This window comes from Pelophylax lessonae (assembly GCF_965119305.1).
Source record: "Pelophylax lessonae genome assembly, chromosome: 3".
NCBI classification, from domain to species: Eukaryota; Metazoa; Chordata; class Amphibia; order Anura; family Ranidae; genus Pelophylax; species Pelophylax lessonae.
Genome location: NC_138770.1, coordinates 357,903,048 through 357,924,358, shown reverse-complemented (window position 1 = coordinate 357,924,358; position 21,311 = coordinate 357,903,048).

Sequence of the window (21,311 nt, the reverse complement as noted above, 5' to 3'; positions counted from 1 at the left end):
ATTTGAAATAATAAAAACAATATGATGTTCAAACTTTTGACTTATTTCTTTAATAACTACATAACACAGTACTTGTACTTCTACTTTCAGTACTTGAGTAGAATTTTTTTTTCAAAACTACTGGTACTTTTTACTTTTAGTACTTAAGTAGCAAATTTTTTGAAAAAACTACTTGCAATACTTAAGTAAAAAAAATGTTGAATACTTTAGTACTTCTACTTAAGTAACTTTTTCTGCGAGCACTTCCACTTCTACTCAAGTAATTTTTTGATCGAGCACTTGTACTTTTACTCAAGTAGAAATTTCGAGTACTTTATACAAGTCTGATAGGTATAGGTACATCAAGGAATAAAGGTAGCCATTAGGTGCAATCATGGCACAAACAAAAAAAGAAAGAAACTTAAAGCGGAGCTAATCTCTCTCAATCAACATTAAATTCTTTTTAACCTTATTCTGCCAGATTTAGTAAATAGATTGAAAGGTATATAAGGCATATCCATGTAGCACTGCCCCAATAGGGGTTGCTGAATGTAGTCTTTCTTGGGCCTCCCTCTGATTATCCTGCAGCCAGACACTTGAGTATTTTTCACAAGACCATCCGTACACTCTCCCGCTCGTTATCCAATGACCAGTTTAGGGTGTTTGTTTTTTTTGTATTTATTGGTAGAACTTGGATAGGAGAAGGGATTAGCGGGATACTCCAACTTTAACTATACACAGAGCAGGACAACTCTCTTTCTGCCTCACTTGGTTAAAATGAATAGCAGACCCTCTGCTAAACCAATACAGCATTTGTATGGAAGGAAAAGTCCTTTGCTCGCTCTGCCAACAGACTCAATGAACACTTAAGCCCCGTACACACGTACCGATCGTCGGCCGAACGATCGGCCGTCTTTTGTCCAGGGCTGTCTTGTCTGTTGAAAAGTGCAAAAGACTGCACACGAATTTTGTTGGCCAACAACAGCTGACTGCAGAAGTGATGTCATGTGATGGTTAACTTTCCGTGTGTTTTTTCTTCTCTGAGCATGCCCAGTCTTGCAAATCTGCTGATTGTCGGCCGAATTCTGTACTGACTGGCGAACAATCGGCCGTTCTGGTGTCGACGTACAAAAGTTTTAATGCCTGCACGACAGATTCTGTTCGGCTGAAAATGCACTGTCGGCTGTCGGAAGCGTCATACTAACAAGCCTACAATCGGCCGTGTGTAGGGGGCTTTACTCTTCAGGACACTAACCAGTATCCTCTTCAGCTGGCACCCGTCCACTGACTTCACTAGCTTGAAGGGATGGCCCTCACCGAACAGGCCCCTAGACATGAATCTGTACTCACAGCAACCAGGAACAGATTCTTCCAGGTATATCCTCCTCTCATTCAGCTTTGCAGGACATCTGGGTTGCAGCTTCTGTAACTCTAGCCTTCAGGTCATCCACCTGAGGCTGCATGGCAGCCTGTACAAAGGAGGGGCAACAGCCCCCTCCCTCAGGGACCCTGCTGTCCAGGCGAAGACCTCCTGCACATGTGCTCTTTTGGTATATATACAGTCACCCAGCATGCCTTGAGAAACTTTACTCTGCCAATGTGGCCAGTGCTGTATCTACACCCATGCTCCCATTTGTCATGTTTTCTCCCACTGTTCAATATGTACCATCCTATTGGACCAGTGTGAAACAAGCAGACAACATGAGCAGCATCTGATCACACTGAGCAGACCCTATCAATAGATCACTGCTCCCTGTTAGGCAGAGAGTACTTAAATTTGCCTGACGGGGGCATGGCTTGCCAGAGGATGTAGATGGATGTGTGGAAAGCCCTCTCCGCTGAGACTCCTGACTTTATCATGCTAGCACCTCTTCTACCTTTTACTGGGTGACACCACCTACAGAATCTGACTACCCGAGCCCTTTGTAATCTGTAGCTGGTATCCGGACAAATATTGGCCATGTCTAAGAGGGGCTCCTCTACCTGATCAACTGCGGACCATGCGGCTCAAGATGGCGGACTCCCGTCTCGGCAGGGGAAGGACACCTACCGTGAAGCAACACAGAAGTTATTCTGTAAATCAGCTCCCAGGGCTCTGATTCCACAATCTTCCTCTCCAGGGGACCGTAGTGGAGAACACTCTGAGACTGATGATACAGTACCCCTGGATACCTCTGCTATCCCCCTGCAGGACTGGGACACAGTGAGTACACAGGCAGATAACTATGCCATGCCACCTTCACAGACCCCACACTCTGACTAAGCAGAGCCAGAGCCCAAGCTCAGGGAGATAATATCTGCGGCCACAGCCTGTAATACTTCTATTGTTTCCCTGGCTACTGATATCAAGGGGGTTAGAGCTGAAGTGTCCTTTATACGCCAGGACATGCAGAAACGAAGAGACCGCATTGCGGCCTTAGAAGGCAGATTAAACACTTTAGAAGTTGAATGGGCCCCACTGTCACAGGGCGCCCTTCCCTGTCCTTTTCTTTTTAAAATGTTAAATTACAAGGGCACAGGCATAGCTCTTTCCAAAGCCAGAACCATGAGTCCTAACATGGTAATGGATAATTCCAAAATCTCCTTGTTTCCAGACTTTTCGGTGGATGCACAAAAGAGAAGGGCCCAGTTTACTGACATAAAGAAAGGGTTGAGGAGCCTAGACCTTCAATATGTTATGTTATACATGGTCAGGCTGCGTGTGGTAGCAAAAGGTGAAGTCCACTTCTTTGAGAAACCATCCCTGGCTCAGCAATGGCCAGATCGGAGAGAGAACACTGTGCGGGACTATGCTGCAAATGGCTGCCTACATGAACCTGGTTAAGTATGCAATCCCTCCTCAGAGGAGGAGAGGTTTTCTTTCAAGTTTACTTACTTGCAAAGTTCACTAAAGCAGCTCCCGGTCCCGCCCTCCATCCAGCATGGTTTTGCCTCTTGCTCCCCTCTGCTAGTAAAGGGAGAGCGGCGCTGGCAGAGCCTGGGGAAAGCATTGGCACAGCCCTGATCGTAATCTACCTGTCAGCTTCCTACGATCGACAGGTAGATTGTGATCGACGGATTTCCGAATCAGGCTATAGGGGATAGCTAGAGCGCGTGTTCGATTTTTACTGCCACTTGTGTTCCTATGGGGGAGAATTCCCCTTCCCTTCTATCAAGGCACGAAGTACAGTAAATAGAAATCTCTCTACAAAACCACCTTATAAGTGGGGAAGGTTTAGACCTTCTGACAGTGATTTATCAATGGCTTAAAGTGGTTGTAAATTTACCTTTATAATTTGTACCTATAGGTAAGCCTATAATAAGGCTTACCTATAGGTACTGTAAATATCTCCTAAACTTGCACCATTTAGGAGATATTTACATTGCATGCAGCCGATGATGTCATCGACGCATGTGCTCTGAAGGAACAGCCACCCGTGCCGTTTCTTCAGAGCCCTGTGCCGTGGCTGTCAGCAACAGTGATGTCACGCCGCTCCGGCCAGTAGTACAGGCAAAGCCTGCAGACCCGGAAGGAAGATGGGCGAAGAGGGATGTGGCCTCCAGCGGGGACAACGTGGGCTTTGTTTGCAGGTAAGTGTCACATAATGTGCTAGTATGCGATGCATACTAGCACATTATGTGACATAAGCATTTACTTTGCAGGTAAGAAAAAAAAGAAAAAAATAAGCGCAGACTTTACTTCCTCTTTAATTATTCCCTTTTCTGGAGACCACTGCACCCCCCATTTCTTCTAAGGGCATAACAGTTTTTTATAACCTATCCAAAATGAAAAAAAAAAAAATTGGGCTGAAGGCTTTAAGATACTGCTATGTATAGGTCTAATTTAAAAGCAACTAACATGTTTCTGTTTACTAGTTAAAAAAAATATAATATACTGTACATGTGTTAACTTTAAATAGTATGAAAATGCGTACATGTAAACAGGTCAGTTGTACAAATACAGAGGCATAAACATAATTGCGGAACAGGTCTTAAAAGTAATTTGCATTGGCATGAAAGCTGTACTAAAGCTAATGTAACCAGTACAGGTGAATAAAGGTTAGGTTGCCCATGGAGTAATCTTTTTAATGTAATAATGTTGTGCACTGTTATGCTGAAATGAAATGACATTACTGAGACGCACACAGAACTTTGTGCATCATTCATTATCTTTATAATTATCATAATGAATAGACTTTGTTATATAAGAGGGAATTATAATAGCTGACATTTTATGTAACATGCCTTCCCAGATTGTTAATCATAATTAGAACTATACTCAGAGATTTAAGTGAAAGCTGAGGTCTGGTTCATGTTTCAACTTGAATTATGTTGCAGACACTGAACCTGAAAATAGTAATTTCTGCTTACATTGTGGGAAGTCTGCAGTCTACCTAATAGTATTAAAAGTGACAAGAAAAAGAAAGTTTGAAAAGTGCTAAAAAGTTTTTGTTGTATGCTGCAAAGAAAAAAAAAAAAAAAAAAAAACTTCTATCACACACTTTTATTTCAAATAATTGCAAGATAGGAGTAAGGGACATGTCACTAAAACATTTACAGAAGGAAAAGTGCAGTGTGTGCTAAATAGAATTCAAAGTACCAATGTGTTTACTTATCTATCAGTGGTGTATTTTGGGTTTCGTGCTGCCCTAGGCAAGACTAAAATTGGGCGCCCCCCCCTCCTATGTAAATTTGCCCCACTCCTTTTTTAAACGGATGTGGCTCCCTCCAAAATTGAAGGACTACAAGTCCCAGAATTAACCCCTGAGATCTCACGAGAGGGGGGGTGGGTGAGGGAGAGCGAGAGGGAGAGATGAGAGAGAGGGAGACAGGGGGGGGGGGATGAGAGAGAGAGAGAGGAGGGTGAGAGAGAGAGGGGGGTGAGAGAGAGAGAGAGAGGGGTGAGAGAGAGATGAGGCTGAAAGAGAAAGAGAGGAGGGGTGAGAGAGAGAGGGGGGTGTGAGAGAGAGGGGGTGTGAGAGAGAGGGTGGATGAGAGCGAGAGAGAGGGGGGGTGAGAGAGAGGGGGTAATGAGAGAGGCGGCTCAAGCAACCAGTGGCCAGAGAGAGAGAGAGAGGGGTGGTAAGAGAGAGAGAGGGGGGTGAGAGAGAGAGAGGGGGGGGGTGTGAGAGAGAGGGTGGATGAGAGCGAGAGAGAGAGGGGGGGAATGAGAGAGGTGGCTCTAGCAACCAGTGGCCAGAGAGAGAGGAGGTGAGAGAGAGAGAGAGAGAGAGAGGAGGGGGGTGAGAGAGAGGGGGGTGTGAGAGAGAGGGTGGATGAGAGCGAGAGAGAGGGGGGGTGAGAGAGAGGGGGGAATGAGAGAGGCGGCTCTAGCAACCAGTGGCCATAGAGAGAGAGGGGGTGTGAGAGAGAGAGAGAAAGAGAGGGGTGAGAGAGTGAGAGAGAGGAGGCTGAAAGAGAGAGAGAGGAGGGGTGAGAGAGAGGGGGGGTGTGAGAGAGAGGGTGGATGAGAGCGAGAGAGAGGGGGGTGAGAGAGAGGGGGGAATGAGAGAGGCGGCTCTAGCAACCAGTGGCCAATAGAGTCTCAGGTGGAGGGGGGTGCGGCTTTTTTGCTGCCCCCCTGCAAAGTGCCGCCCTAGGCCTGGGCCTTGTTGGCCTAGGCCAAAATACAGCACTGTTATCTATACTGAAAACAAATGGTACATCAAAATGGACAATAAATACGGTAATTATGTCAAATAACTCTTTATCTTAGTGCTCCTATTGGCTTTTCTCCAAAGCATCAATGGATCTAAGTCCTGCTCCCCTTATTCTTCTCTAGCTGATATACAATCACGCTGCCTGCATATTCCACCTGCAGTAACTAAATCTTGGGACAGCAGCATGTTATAAGCCAAAAATATTTTAATATGTTACAAATAAACCTGATTGTTATAACCAAAAATAGAATATTTCACTTACTCAGACAACTATACTTTAAAGTGGAAGTTCTAAGTTCCAACTAACTATACTTAAATTTACTGCCACCACCATTCTAAGCCTATTCTATCTACCCTGTAAAGGAAAGACTTGTATACTTACCTATGCTGATGGTGCTCTGGTCTGGTCACATGATAGAGTCCCAGCGCTGGCTTCAGTGAAGTGGAGAGATTGCCAACAGTGGTTGTAGAGCCTGGGTGATGATGTCACCCATAATCCTACTAGGGGGCATTCATTGTTGGCTGTCCATCCTGTGTCCATCCTCTCACTGAAACCGGCGCTGGGACAAGATCATGTAATCACACCCAAGTGCCCTCAGAATAGGAATATATTCACATCTTACACAAGGTAGATAGAATAGGCCTAGAATGGGGGAAGTAGAGTATAGTTAGTGTGTGAATGAACTTCTGCTTTAGGTGTATATCCTAAGTAATGTGTAGGTTTAAGACTTACAGGGATTTAATATAAATACACATAAAGCAGATATACACATAAAGCAGAAGTTCATTCACACACTAACTATACTCTATGTATTACTGTTTATTTCGAGTTTTGAAGCTACAACTAAAAAATAGCATGGGTGATTGGGCAGTGCCATGAAGACTTGTGCCAATGACAAAAAAGAATATCCTTTGATTGGGGGGGGGGGGGGGGGGTTGTCCAGGATAATGGTCTGGTATGGATTTTCAGGGGGGCCCATGAACAAAAATTAAAAAAAAAGCACATGGGATCCCCCCAAAGTCCATAACAGACCCTTATCTGGCAAAGCATCTTGCAAACCAAGGGACTGTTCCTCACATTCCTGGCTCAGTGGATGTAGGAATCTGTGGGCTTGGGAGGAACTTTTAAGAATTTAGAAACCCCTTTAAGAATGAGGGGCCCCCATATATCTACTACTTGACTACATAAATGAGTAAGGGGTACTTACTGGTTGCTCATTCACAAAAAAAATATAATATTGATACATAAAAAATAAACCCCCACACACACACATCCACACACACCACACACCATTTATTTAATCCCATGATGTCAAAAATATAATGGTCCGCAATGTCCAAAATTGTCTCATGCAGTAGTTGTTTAAAGATGATCCTTTCTTTCAATACGCCCTCACAAATTATATACGGTACAGATAGGTCCATATATATTTGGACACAGGCACAATTTTCATACTTTTGGCTCTGTATGCCACCAGAATTAAATTAAAACAAAATAATCCAAATTAATTTGAAGTGCATACTTTCAACTTTAATTCAAGGGGTTGAACATAAATATCAAGTACAAATTTTAGGAACTGCAACCATTTTTATACACAGTCCCCCCATTTTCAGGGGCTCAAATGTAATTGGACAAATGAATATAATCATAAATAAAATGTTCATTTTTAGTATTTTGTTGAGAATCCTTTACTGACAATGACTGCCGGAAGTCTGGAACCCATGGACATTACCAAAGACTGGGTTTCCTCTTTTCTGTTGCTTTGCCAGGGGCTCTAACTGCAGCTGTCTCCAGTTGTTCTTAGTTTGTGGGTTTTTCTGCCTTTAGTTTTGCCTTCAGCAAGAGTAAATGCATGCTCATTTGGGCTGAGATCAGGTATTTGGCTCAGCCATTGCAGAATATTTAACTTATTTTCTTTCAAAAGCTCCTGCGATGCTTTTGCAGTGTGTTTTGGATCATTAACATACAAAAAAATCCTGGCGCTGTGGGACAGATATCCAGGGCTCAAGGATGGAGTGGAGTGGGCAAATTGTATCCAAAAAACACACCATCAGCCAAAAGTCATGTCAGGGTTGCAGCCCACCCAAAACCCAGATCCTGACTGAGAAACAAATGGTGCAACAAATAAATGGGTGTGTTGGCGCTCCCAAGAACAGTGACAATGAGCTCAAGTCAGTTATCTTGAATAAAAATGACGCCAGCAGATGTCCGACAGAGAGGCTGTACCTTGAAAGAGGACCCAGGAGTGAGGTGGAGATGCCTGTGGAGAGTAGAGATTTGATGGTAGAAACACTCAGGGGCTGGATGTGGAGCGGGGGAAGCAGAGAAGGGGGGGGGAGGAAACCCCAGCCACCGCAATACACTCCAGCCGCAAGGATCGTTCAGCTTACACTGCGGCGTCCGCTCCCGACCTCGAACAGCTGAGATGGCGCTAGGAGATGACGTCACTGGTCGCCCGCTGCTGAGTCACGGAGACGTGCTCAACGGACCCTGCTTGCCACGTGACCAGGAGCGCTGAAACTAAGGAAGCCTCACTGTGCCGGGCACAGCACACCGCCGAGTGTGCTGTCGGCCAGTTTAAAGGGACATAGGTGGCCACAAAACGTTTTTTTTTGTTTCAGCGCTCCTGGTCACGAGGCAAGCAGGGTCCGTTGAGCATGTCTCCGTGACTCAGCAGCGGGCGACCAGTGACGTCATCTCCTAGCGCCATCTCAGCTGTTCGAGGTCGGGAGCGGACGCCGCAGTGTAAGCTGAATGATCCTCGCGGCTGGAGTGTATTGCGGTTTCTGGGGTTTCCTCTCCCCCCCCTTCTCTGCTTCCCCCGCTCCACATCCAGCCCCTGAGTGTTTCTACCATCAAGTCTCTACACTCCACAGGCGTCTCCACCTCAGTCCTGGGTCCTCTTTCAAGGTACAGCCTCTCTGTCAGACATCTGCTGGCATCATATTAGATTTATCAGCATTTTTAGCCTTTCAATAAACTTGTCATTTTTATTCAAGATAACTGACTTGAGCTCATTGTCACTGTTCTTGGGAGCACCAACACACCCATTTATTTGTTGCACCATTTGTTTTGGATCATTGTTTATCAGAACTGTGAAGTGCCGTCCAATCAACTTTGCTGCATTTGGCTAAATCTGGGCTGACAGTATATCTCTAAACACTGCAGAATTCATCTGGCTGCTTCTGTCACATCATCAATAAACACCAATGACCCAGTGCCACTGAAAGCCATGCATGCCCATGCCATCAAACTATCTCCACCATGTTTTACAGATGACGTTGTGTGCTTTGGATCATTAGCTGTTCCAAGCCTTCTCTACACTTTTTTATTCCCTTCCTTCTGGTACAGAATATTCTTAGTTTAATTTGTTCAAAGAATGCTTTTCTAGATCTGGTCTGGCTTTATTTAAACGTTTTTTGACAAAGTCTAATCTGGCTTTTTCTATTATTCAGGCTTAGGAATGGTTTTCACCTTGTGGTGAACCTTCTGTATTTGCCCTTGTGAAGTCTTCTCTTGATTGTAAACTTTGACAATGATACGCCCACCTACTGGAGAGTGTCCTTCACTTGTCTGGATGTTGTGAATGGGTTTTTCTTTACCATAGAGAGGATCCTGCGATCATCCACCACTGTTGTCTTTAGTGGGCGTCCAGGCCATTTTATGTTGCGGAGCTCACCAGCGCATTCTTCTTTCCTCAGAATGTACCAAACTATTGATTTGGCCACTCCTAATGTTGCTGCTATCTCTCTGATGGATTTGCTTTGTTTTTGAAGCCTTACAATGGCCTGTTTAAATTGCATGGACAGCTCCTTTGAATGCATGATGTAGGTTCACAGCAATAGATTCCAAATGCAAATATCACACTTAGAATCAAATCAAAACGTTTTACCTGTTTAATTGATGAATAAATAACGAAGGAGTATCTCAAAACTGGCCATGAAACAGCTTTTGAGTCAATTGTCCAATTACTTTTGGTCCCTTGAAAAAGAGGGGGTGGCTATTCTTAAGACCTGTAATTCCTAAACCCTCTCATTTGGATGTACATACCCTCAAATTAACTTTAAGCCCATATCCATATTATATAACTATAGCTTAAAGCGGAGTTCCGGGCACAAAATCTGTATTTTTTTTTTGTGCCCCTCTGCTAGCTACACATAACCTGAAAAGGAATTGGATAGTTATTTTTTTTTTTTTTGTACACTAACCTTGTAATCGAAGATCGTAAATACTCACCTCAGGGTACTTCCTCCTCCAGCGCCGAGGCTCACCCCGTCACTTCCTGCCTCGCGATGATTCCTGGGAGCTGAACGTCATCGCTCCCAGGAATCAATGCGACGGCACCGGGCCCGCACGTCACTTCCGGGCGACGCCGCATTCCCCTGCTAAACAGCTTCTGGGCATGCCCAGAAGCTGTTTAGGAATGCGGCGCCGCACCGGAAGTGACGAGAGGGGCCGGTGCGGCACATTCTGGGAGAAGAAGACGCGGAAGAAGACACCGAAGAGGACCGCACCGGCTTCAGCTGCCCACAAGAGAGATGGAAACGCTGTGGAAGAAATTTTCAAAGTAAGTATTTCTTCTTGCAGGTAAGTGCGAACTGGGACAGATCAGAGGCTAGCCATTGTGGAATGTGCTAGCCCTGACTGTTCCGGGGGTATGTTCATCAAAAAATGAGATCTGTGCCCGGAACTCCGCTTTAAATATGTTTTGGCAAATACCTGAAAAAACTAAAATTGTGCCTGTTTCCAAATATATATATATATATATATATATATATATATATATAGACCTAACTGTATCCCTGTCTAGCTGCTGAATGTAAACAAACTGGATGTGGTGTTCACCGATGTCAATAATATTTGGTAAGTGATGCCAGTGATACAGTTTAATTCAACTGTAAATAAACTTGTGAGTCCTAAAATACAGCAGCTGCTTTCATTAAAGTACAAAAATAATTCTTAAATAAGATTAAAAATAAATGTGTGACAGTTCTACTATTCTCAATATGTTACAAGCCAAAAGATTTGATAATTCCACAAATAAATTAAAATATACTTTCAATTCATGTGCGAAATGTGAAAATAATTATACTATATATCCATTTATTTATTGCAATACATCCTTCTCAAAATTCATGTAATCTCAAAGTTCATAAACATCCAAAAATGTGCCATGCTCACAGTGCATCAAATAAAGAGCATCAAATAAAGTGACTCGTGCTCCAAAAAAGTACATATACAGTATCTTCATCTGTCCGAAATGCCAAATCTTCATCCACAGTGTGTACACCCTTGTGCAACCACCACCTTTTCAATCTAAGAACACCTTAGAAGAAATGGTGAAGCCATCCTTTGTAATTATTGTATCCCTGGATCAACTCCTCTCCAGCCTCTACAGGATCACACACGCTTTGACATTTACCACCTACCTAAACATTGTTGCTGACCAAGTACACCCCTTCATGGAAACAGCATTCTGATGGTAGTGGCCTCTTTCAGCTGGATAATGCACTCTGCCACACCGCAAAATGGTTCAAGTATAGTTTAATGAGCAAACCTGTTTTGGCAGAAAAAGGGCAACCTACTCACAATATTAGGCTGATGCACCTACTCAATGTTATGGCTGATCAGTGCATAAAAGTCTTACATGCTCACCCATTCTTGGTCATATGTTTTAAAAATACTACAGATGTGCTTCTCTTTTCAAGCCTGTAGGATCTATTGGTCACTTACATATAAATATTATCATTTTTACATTTAGCGTGTTTTGTAAATTGGTTGGAATTTTTGAAAATATTTATAAACATACTATTATCATTGCCAAAACCAAAGATTTAAGTGTGCACCCCCTCATTCAATGTCTCATTGTAGTGATACTCCCACGCTGTATTTCGTTTATAGCCGACAGTCACATTATAATTACCTCCAATATGGCTCTAATTGGAATATTTATACAGCCTTTTCTTAGCAATAGGTTATTTATTACAATGAGTGAAAATGTGTAGTAGTATATTTGATTGTTGACAGGCAGATTTCATTCTAGGAATGTTTGCTGTCGCATACCACTTACTGAGCTGACAGTTAATCTATACATAGATGTCTAGAAAAGGATAACACTCACCAGGTATTCTAGTAAACGTAATTATCGGATTTTAAATAAAAGTTGTTGTATGCCTATTTAACAGTATAGATTTGTAGATAAAAAATAAGGTACGTGTCCACAAATTTATTTGGTTCATTTTAGAATGCACGCTGGGATTCTATACAATCACTGTTCCAATGATAATTTGAAGTGGTGGGCTGTTGGCCTGAGTATACAGAAAGAGTCAGTGTGTTCCCTATAGTCTTACAGAGCTACAGCCAAGTCCATTCAATTTCAGTAAATAATAAGTAAATTAAATAGTGCCACGCTACTTAGTAGTAGCTTAGTAGTAGTATTAGTGCCTCCCTACTTATTAGTAGTATTGGTTCCACGCTACTTAGTAGTATTAGTATGCACTTAAACTAAATCCAACAAATAATTAAATAATATATATACCATGTGCACCTTCCTTGATAATAAATATCACAGTGATCGCTCCTTTGTATTCAAAATAATCGTGTCAATACATCAAACAAACCATAAAATAAGTCCAAATATTCGCCGTGTTTTTCAATATATGCCCATAAGTCTTCTACCCATGTGTCTTCATTTATATTTCAAAATGTGTATATTTGATCCATCAATATCCTTCCCAAGTGTACAATATATTTTTTCTTCAGTGACAGATGTGCTCCAAAGTGATTTATCACTCTCCACAGCTATTCAGTGCTTTCCACCACCACTCATTATATTGACTTCTCCTTAGGCTATGGACCTATCAAAATGATTGGATCTCACAGTGCATTTAAAATGGTTGTAAAGGCAGAAGGCTGTATAGCATTCTATGCATTAAGATAAAAAGCCTTCTGTGTGCAGCAGCCCCCCTAATACTTACCTGAGGTCCATCTAAATCCAGTGATGTTGCAAGAGTGTCTCGGCTGCCCGGGACTCCCCTCCTCATTGGCTGAGACAGCAGTGTGGCGCCATTGGCTCCCGCTACTGTCAATCAAAGTCAGTTAGCCAATAAAGGAGAGAAAGGGGAATGGACACAGGGAGCTATGGCTTGGCTCGGGTGCTCCTATAGCAAGCTGCTTGCTGTGGGGGCACTCAAAAGGAGGGAGGAGCCAGGAGCACTGAAGAGGGAGCCGAGAAGAGGAGGATCTGGGTTGCTCTGTGCAAAACCACTGCACAGGGCAGGTAAGTATAACATGTTTGTTATTGTCAACTAAAAAAAAAACAGACTTTAGTATCACACTAAGGCAGCAGTTCTCAATCTGCAGTTTGCAACCCCTTTGGGGGTCGAAAAGACCCTTTCACAGGGGTCGCCTAAGACCATTGAAAAACACATATTTCTGATGGTCTTAGGCAGGGAACGCAGCGTGGTACCGGCATCTGGAAAAAAAATGGCCGTAGCCAGCTCAACAGGTACACTGGGAATGCACCGCCGCTGCTCGGGAAAGCCGTAAACGCTCTTCTATTCTCGGGCAGATGGCGCATGCGCAACGCCATTTTTAAATGCAAGGTACCTCACCAAACAGTAAGTGAGACCCCTCTGCAGCCCCTGCATCTCCTCAGGAGATGCAGTGCTGCTGGCATGGTACAGGAGATTCTCCAGCATAATCTCCTGTACCATGCCCACAGCACTGCATCTCCTGTACTATGCCCGCAGCACTGCCTCTTTTGTACCATGCCCACAGCTCTGCATGTACCATGCCCACAGCCCTGCATCATGCCTGCAGCCCTGCATCTCCTACACCATGCCCGCAGCCCCTGCAGCTCCTGAACCATGCCTGCAGCCCCTGCATCTCCTGCACCATGCCTGCGGCCCCTGCATCTCCTGCACCATGCCCGCGGCCCCTGCATCTCCTGCACCATGCCTGCGGCCCCTGCATCTCCTGCACCATGCCCCTGCATCTCCTGCACCATGTTCGCAGCCCCTGCATCTCCTGCACAATGGCTGCAGCCCCTGCATCTCCTGTTCCGTGACCGCAGCCCCTGCATTAATTTGTAACAATGAAAATACATCTTGCATATCAGATATTTACATTACGATTCATAACAGTAGCAAAATCACAGTTATGAAGTAGCAACAAAAATAATTTTATGGTTGGGGGTCCCCACAACATGAGAAACTGTATTAAAGGGTCGTGGCATTAGGAAGGTTGAGAACCACTGCACTAAGGGTTGCTGACTCTCCTCTTTCTTTCCTGCTCTTTCCTTGTGTGGGGACAATATGTTGATGGGAAAAAAGAGAAAAGAATTGAGTTCATCGTGCATATATAAAAAAAGAGCACCACAAATCGAAAAGCGCTATTTAATTAATTTTTACAATTCAGAGCAAATTCAGCTATGTATCTATGTCTCCATGCTTTATTTTACTGAGATATCACTTTGAACCCCCCTCCCCCCTGGCATTTCTAGCCATGATCTTTTTTAGTAAGGGCAGATGATTTGTGTAGCATTTAGTTCCTGGAATCCATCTGCCTATAGCTCAGGCACGCAGGCAGGAGGATTTGCTTAGCTGAGAAAGTCTCTCTCCCCTTCCTCCAAATGAAAGAAAAAATTGCCCATGAAGACTCCTTGTCATTATTTTGGCCTTGGCCAGAATCAAGGATGCTGTCGCATTTTGAATGACAATTGCGCGGTCATGCGACACTGTACCTAAATAAAGTTTTTATAATTTTTTTTGAGACAGATAGAGCTTTCTTTTGGTGGTATTTAATCACCACTGGGGTTTTTATTTTTTGTTAAACAAGCGAAAAAAGACCAAAAATTTTGGAAACAAAAAAGTTTTTCTTAGTTACTGTCATAAAATTTTGTAAATAAATGATTTTCAGGACCTTCACTGATATGCACTGATGAGGCTGCACTGATGGGCGCTGATATGCTGCATTGATGGGTACTGATAGGGTGCACTGCTATGGGGCACTGATAGACGGCACTGATAAGCACTGATAGATGGCACTGATGGGCTCTGATAGGTGGCAATGGCAGGCAGCACTAATAGGCACTGACATGCTTTATTGATGGACAATATTTGGCAGCACTGGTTGGCACTGACTAACATCACTGCTGGGCACTGATTGGCAGCACTGGTGGGCACTGATTAGCAGCATTGGTGGGCATTGATGGGTCTGCACTGGTAATCAGGAAACCGATGATCAGTGCCCTAATTATTAGAGTAGATGTCCCCTGTCTGGATTTGGCGGTTATCGGCTCTCCTCACGCGCTGTCGGCGTAAAGGACAGGATTTCTGATAACCGGCAAATCCTGTTTACATTGTGATCAGCAGTGATTGGACACATGTGATCACGTGGTAAAGAACCGCTGTGATTGGCTCTTTACCCCAATCACAGATCACTGCAGATGCGCGCCGGGAGTACAACTACGGGAGGACGTCATATGGCGGCCTCCCGGCAAAGTGCAACCGCGCTGTAGCCGTCATTTGGCAATAGCACAGTCATGAACAGGTTAAAACAAGTATATATAATATACCTTCCTATTCTGTTTACTAAGGTAACAGCATAAGGAATACATATAGGTACTATTGATTAAAAGAGTTTAGTTCTGCTTTAACTGTCCCTACTTTGTAGTGGCTGTTTCTCCTTTGGAACCAATTTCCTTTGTCCCTCTTTCTTCCCCAATTGTCTTTCTTTTTGGTCTTATGTATTTTAAAAGAGTCATCCGCAAAATGATCAATAATTATAACTTGCAGTTTAAACAGATTAGGTGCAATAATAAAAAACAGGTTCAGAATCTGATTATGAAAGATTTGCAAACATCGACTCTTAACAACAATGTCTTTGTGACTCAATCAGGGTAGCATGTGGCTGCATAGCATAGTCTCCATAAGACTTTATAACAGAGTCTAGCTGAGAATACTTTCTTAAGTAAAACACTTCTAGAACACATCTATTTATGATTATCCTCATAAACATCTTCCCTCTCAGCAATGTTTAGGGTAGCTCTAGTAACCCTTGAGGATCCAAGGTCCAAGAACAAAGGGCTACCCTTTTGGAACTGGACTACTGTGGTAGCAAAAGGGTTTCTGCAAAGTGGCTGGAGAAAGTGCATGCTATTAGACATTTCACATGTCAGTTCTGACAGTGTAGGGCCTCTCCCCTGGCTGCAGATCATTCACTCAGCAACCTTTGCCACATCAGGATTGTCTCTGTGAGCAGTTGAGGGAGGAAAACTAAAGAATTCATAAAACCTGCTCATTTCCAGGAACACAGGAAGTTGTGGGAAATGTTAAAGGGGGTCTGTTTCGGCATCAGAACACAGTGAGTAATTAGCCAATCTGCTACACTCTAATCAAATGCACTTTATAACTACAAAAATTGTTGTATATGTAGCACCCTCCTAACATAGGATGCTAGACAAATTTAGTTTTAGACTCCTGTAGCCAAGTGAACAGTGAATTTTTGGTCTGGTCTATTCAGGGTTTCAAAGACTGGGAGTTTGATTGCTTCCCCTTGCCTCTGGAAGAAGCTTCCGGAACATGGGGAGGGAAATTCAAATGACTGGCTTTTATTATTTATTATGGCTTGTTCGATCCCTGGAGAGGAGTGCCCATAAGGTGGCAGGGGAAGTGATAAACAGTCTGAGACCTTGGAGAAATTGTTCCCTCTCCCCAGGAAAGTTCCAAGCCTTAGGGGGGCTGCTGCCCCTCTGAGGTAGCTTATGGATTGTATAACTGTTCTTTAGGCCTCAGCTGTGTCAGGGTTGAGTGATTCTGAATATCTGGCTTTGGGACTTTGGCTTTGGGACTGCACCACAAGGGATTGGGTCTGAAAAAGGTTTGCCTTCCTCACTGGACCATGTCTGGAGGAAGCTGAAAGGTGTGCAGCTGTTCTGGGGACTTGTGAGTAATGATCCTGGACTGATTCCTTGTGACTGTGTGTTGCTTTTGGGATATAAGTGCCAGAGATGCTTGGACTGAGGCTGCCCTCACAGGGTCTCAGAGTACTGGCCATTCCTCTGTCTTCAGCCAAATCATGGAAAGTGAGCCTAATGAAGAGTGTCCTCTTATTTACTGTGCAGTATTTTGGACCCTGTGCTCCAACCACTTTCCTGTTTAAAGTTCTTCAAGAAATACATTTGGAAAAGACATCCCCTAGACTGAGATATTGGAGCCAGAGTGTAACTGGGGACATGTCAGAGTTGTGTTCTTTGCCTACATACTTTCTGCTAAAAAGTACTCCTCATTTGCATCTTGAAAGTTGGTGGGTATGCCAAAGCTGGGTCTCTAAAGTCATCAGCCCTGGATGAACAAAAAATATTTAATATTACATTTTAAACTTTCTAACATTCTGACAGAATGCTCCCGGATAAAGCTTCAGTATGTTGCCTGACAAACAGCCATTTTTTCTAACCTGGTTAGCCAGGTGATCAGGGAGCTCCTGCTGGGATTAGTAGACTCATGCTGGTGACAATACTAGCACTGATAAATTGTAACTGAATTATATAAACCAGGTCAAAATGAACTTTTCTGGACCAAAAATTTCAGCTATTGGAAAGAGAAAAATGAACATAGCATAGGACAAAGAGCCAGTTTATATTATATCATATTACATGTGTGTAGCGCTTATTTTTAGTTACTTTTTAATTGTAAAATGTTTATTGGACCTTAATTCCCCTGATTCACATTAGCCATATCATTCCATCTTTTTTTTTCTTCTAGATAAATGCAGACATATTACAAATTCCAGTTTCTTTTTTCGGCATGTATTCTGCTGTTAAAATCAGCTCTATTTCAGGACTGCTAGTTTATGAGTGTGGTTTGTAATTAGGGGTGAGAAGGGACATGAGCCTGGTGGTTTTGTGTCGATGTGAAAACTGCACTGCGCTCATTATACAGTGTTAGAACTGACTGAATGGATCCTCTCATATTTGTATTTCTTTTATATTTATTTAGCAGACGAGAGCTTCTCCTGCTTCTTCTATCTGAACCATCTGACCAGTGAACAAATCATAATATACATTAGACAGCCTTGTCCATTTGTATCCAAGATGTTATTTTAGTTCACAGATTCAACTACCACAGAGATTCCCCTCTGAGATTCAGGCTAGCATCCATGGACAGGCAGTGATTTTTTTTTTTTTTTTTTCCGTAGTCCAATAGTAACAATGATTCCTTTTTCTCCCTATTTATTTCCAGCGTGTCTGCTTCTACTTGTTGGCATACTCATCCCTAAAGAAAACATACAGTAGCAAATCAACACATTCATCTGACTTCCAGTCAGTGGTCAGTGCCCCATGCTCAAGACAGGTTACTGCATCACGTTTCAGTGCCTTTTAAACCTGTTAGCCAAATATTTATCGGTGACTAGTCCTGTTTGTACAAAGACACTATAAAATGTGTATACCAGTAGATTAGATTAACAATATATATATACAGTATATTTTTTTAGTTCACAATCTAAAAGTACTATAAAGCAGCTAAGGGAGATTTAACCGCAACATATAAAATATTTCATGATTATATAAAAATAGAAGTATTTTTAGAAAGTATTTTTATGCATGCTGATCATTTAACTCCTGACAAAAAAGTACCGTATTTTTCGCCGTATAAGACGCACTTTTTCTTCCCCAAAACTGGGGGGGGAAAGTTGGTGCATCTTATACGACAAATACACATTTTCCCTGTATTAAAACTGCCCCTAACTTTGTGTGGTGCTTGCTCGCAGTCCTCTTTTTATGCTGTGGGTGCTGCAGGCTGGATTTGTTGCATGTACTGCGGGCTGTGGAGACTTCTCTGACCCTCCCTGCACGGCCAGGCTGTGTGTGTTCGGGCTTCCCTCTCCCTCCTATAGCGCGCCTTGTCCTCCCCTCCCGACAGTCTATCCACGTGCTGCCCGGGCACCATGCCAACACTGAGCTTACCGGTATCCATCAGTGCGGGCTGTGCCTCCTCATTTCTCCCCGGGCCACACGTCTGCCCCTCCTGCTCCATACGTTCCCGCTCCTATTTGATTTGATGCCTGTGATTGATGGGCAGAAGAATTGATCCGCCAAAGCTCCACCCCCCGAATCCCAGGGAGAAGACACCGTCCTCCCTACCTCATACTGCTGCTCCTGCTCCGCCCCCCACTTCGCCTACTACTCTATTGGATGCCCATGATTGATGAAGAATGGCTCCACAAGCTCCGCCCCCAAATCACGGGGAGAAGACACACCGCCCTCCCTACGTCATACTGTTGCTTCTGGATAGATCACAGGCAGCGTGTGGTGTGTGTGAGAAAGTGTTCAGGCGGACCAACTACAGGGTAAATGAAATGTAAAATGTGCATACACACCCACACACACCTAGGGTCTAAGAGAGCCTACAGTGTTTGGTTCAGAATCTTTTTTTTCTAGATTTTCCTCCTTTAAAATTGGGTGCGTCTTATATGCCGGTGCGTCTTATGCGGCGAAAAATACGGTAATGTGATTTTCAAAGTTTTAGATTATTATTACAATTTATTTTCAAGTGAATATTTGATAGACATTTGTAATGTTCAATTGTATTTATTTATTCTTAATCAGCTATATTTGGAATATTGCATAAGATGTCCTTATTTACTGCCTACAATAGCAGCAAACTGACTTATAGTTGAAATAACCAGCATTTAATAGCCAAAATAGCCTGTGTCGTAGATAGCTCAGAATAACAGAAGGTCAAATAACATAACATAAGAGCTGCACCAGCTTTTGCACTCTCTGGGTTTAGGAAATCAACCCCAATGCCCCATGTCCTATTCTCCATACTCCTCTTCTGTACACAATGTCCCATGTCCTTTTCTCCACACTCCTCTTCTGTACACAATGCCCTATGTCCTATTCTCTATACTCCTCTTCTGTACACAATGCCCTGTGTCCTATTCGCCATACTCCTCTTTTGTAGACAATGCCCCATGTACAATTCTCTATACCCCTCTTCTGTACACAATGCCCCATGTCCTATTCTCCATACTCCTCTTCTGTACACAATGCCTCATGTCAAGTTTGCTATACTCCTCTTCTGTACACAATGCCCCATGTCCTATTCTCCATACTCCTCTTTTGTACCCAGTGCCCCATGTCCTATTCTCCATATTCCTCTTCTGTACACAATGCCTCATGTTTTATTCTCCACACCCCTTCTCTGTACACAAGGCCCCATGCCCTATAATCCTCTTCTGTATACAATGCCCTATGTTCTATTCCCCACACTCTTCTTCTGTACACAATGCTACATGTCTTATTCTCCATTCTCCTCTTCTGTATACAATGTCCCATGTCTTATTCTCCATACTCCTCTTCTGTACACAATTCCCCATGTCTTTTTCTCCATTCTCCTCTTCTGAACACAATGCCCCATGTCTCCTCTTCTGAACACAATGCCCCATGTCCTATTCTCTATACTCTTCTTCTGTACACAATGCCTATGTCCTATTCTCTATAGTCTTTTTCTGTACACAATGCCCCATGTCCTATTCTCTATACTCCTCTTCTGTACACAGTGCCCCATGTCCTTTTCTCCATACCCCTCTTCTGTACACAATACCCCATGCCATATTCTCCATACTCCTTTTCTGTGCATAATGCCCTATGTCTTATTCTAAATACTCCTCTTCTGTACACAATGCCCCATGTCTTATTCTCCATACTTTTCTTCTGTACCCATTGCCCCATGTCCTATTCTCCATATATATCTTGTGTACACAATGCCCCATGTTTTATTCTCCATACTCCTCTTCTGTACCTAATGCTCCATGTCCTCTTTTCCATACTCCTCTTCTGTACCCAATGCCCCATGTCCTTTTCTCCATACCCCTCTTCTGTACACAATACCCCATGTCCTATTCTCCATACTCCTTTTCTGTGCACAATGCCCTATGTCTTATTCTAAATACTCCTCTTCTGTACACAATGCCCCATGTCTTATTCTCCATACTTTTCTTCTTTACCCATTGCCCCATGTCCTATTCTCCATATATATCTTGTGTACACAATGCCCCATGTTTTATTCTCCATACTCCTCTTCTGTACCTAATGCCCCATGTCCTATTCTCCATATTCATCTTCTGTACACAATGCCCCATGTCTTATTCTCCAGGCTCCTCTTTTGTACACAATACCCCATATCCTATTCTCCATACTCCTCTTCTGTATATATTCCTCATGTCCTATTCTCCATACCCCTCTTCTGCACACATGCCTCATGTCCTATGCCCCATATTCCTTGTCTGTACATAATGCCCCATGCCTTTTTTCTATACCCCTCTTCTGTACACAATGCCCCATGTCTTATTCTCCACACTCCTCTTCTGTGCAGAATTCCCCATGTCCTATTCTCCATACTTCTCTTCTGTACACCATGCCCCATGTCCTGTTCTCCATACCCCTCTTCTGTACACAATGCCCAATGTCCTATTCTCCATAGCTTCTTCTGTACAAAATGCCTGATGTCCTATTCTCCATACTCCTCTTCTGTACCCAGTGCCCCATGTCCTATTCTCCAGATCCCTCTTCTGTACACAAGGCCCCATGTCTTATTCTCCACTCTCCTCTTCTGTACACAATGTCACATGCTCTATAATCTATACTCCTCTTCTGTACACAATGCCCCATGTCCTATTCCCCGTGC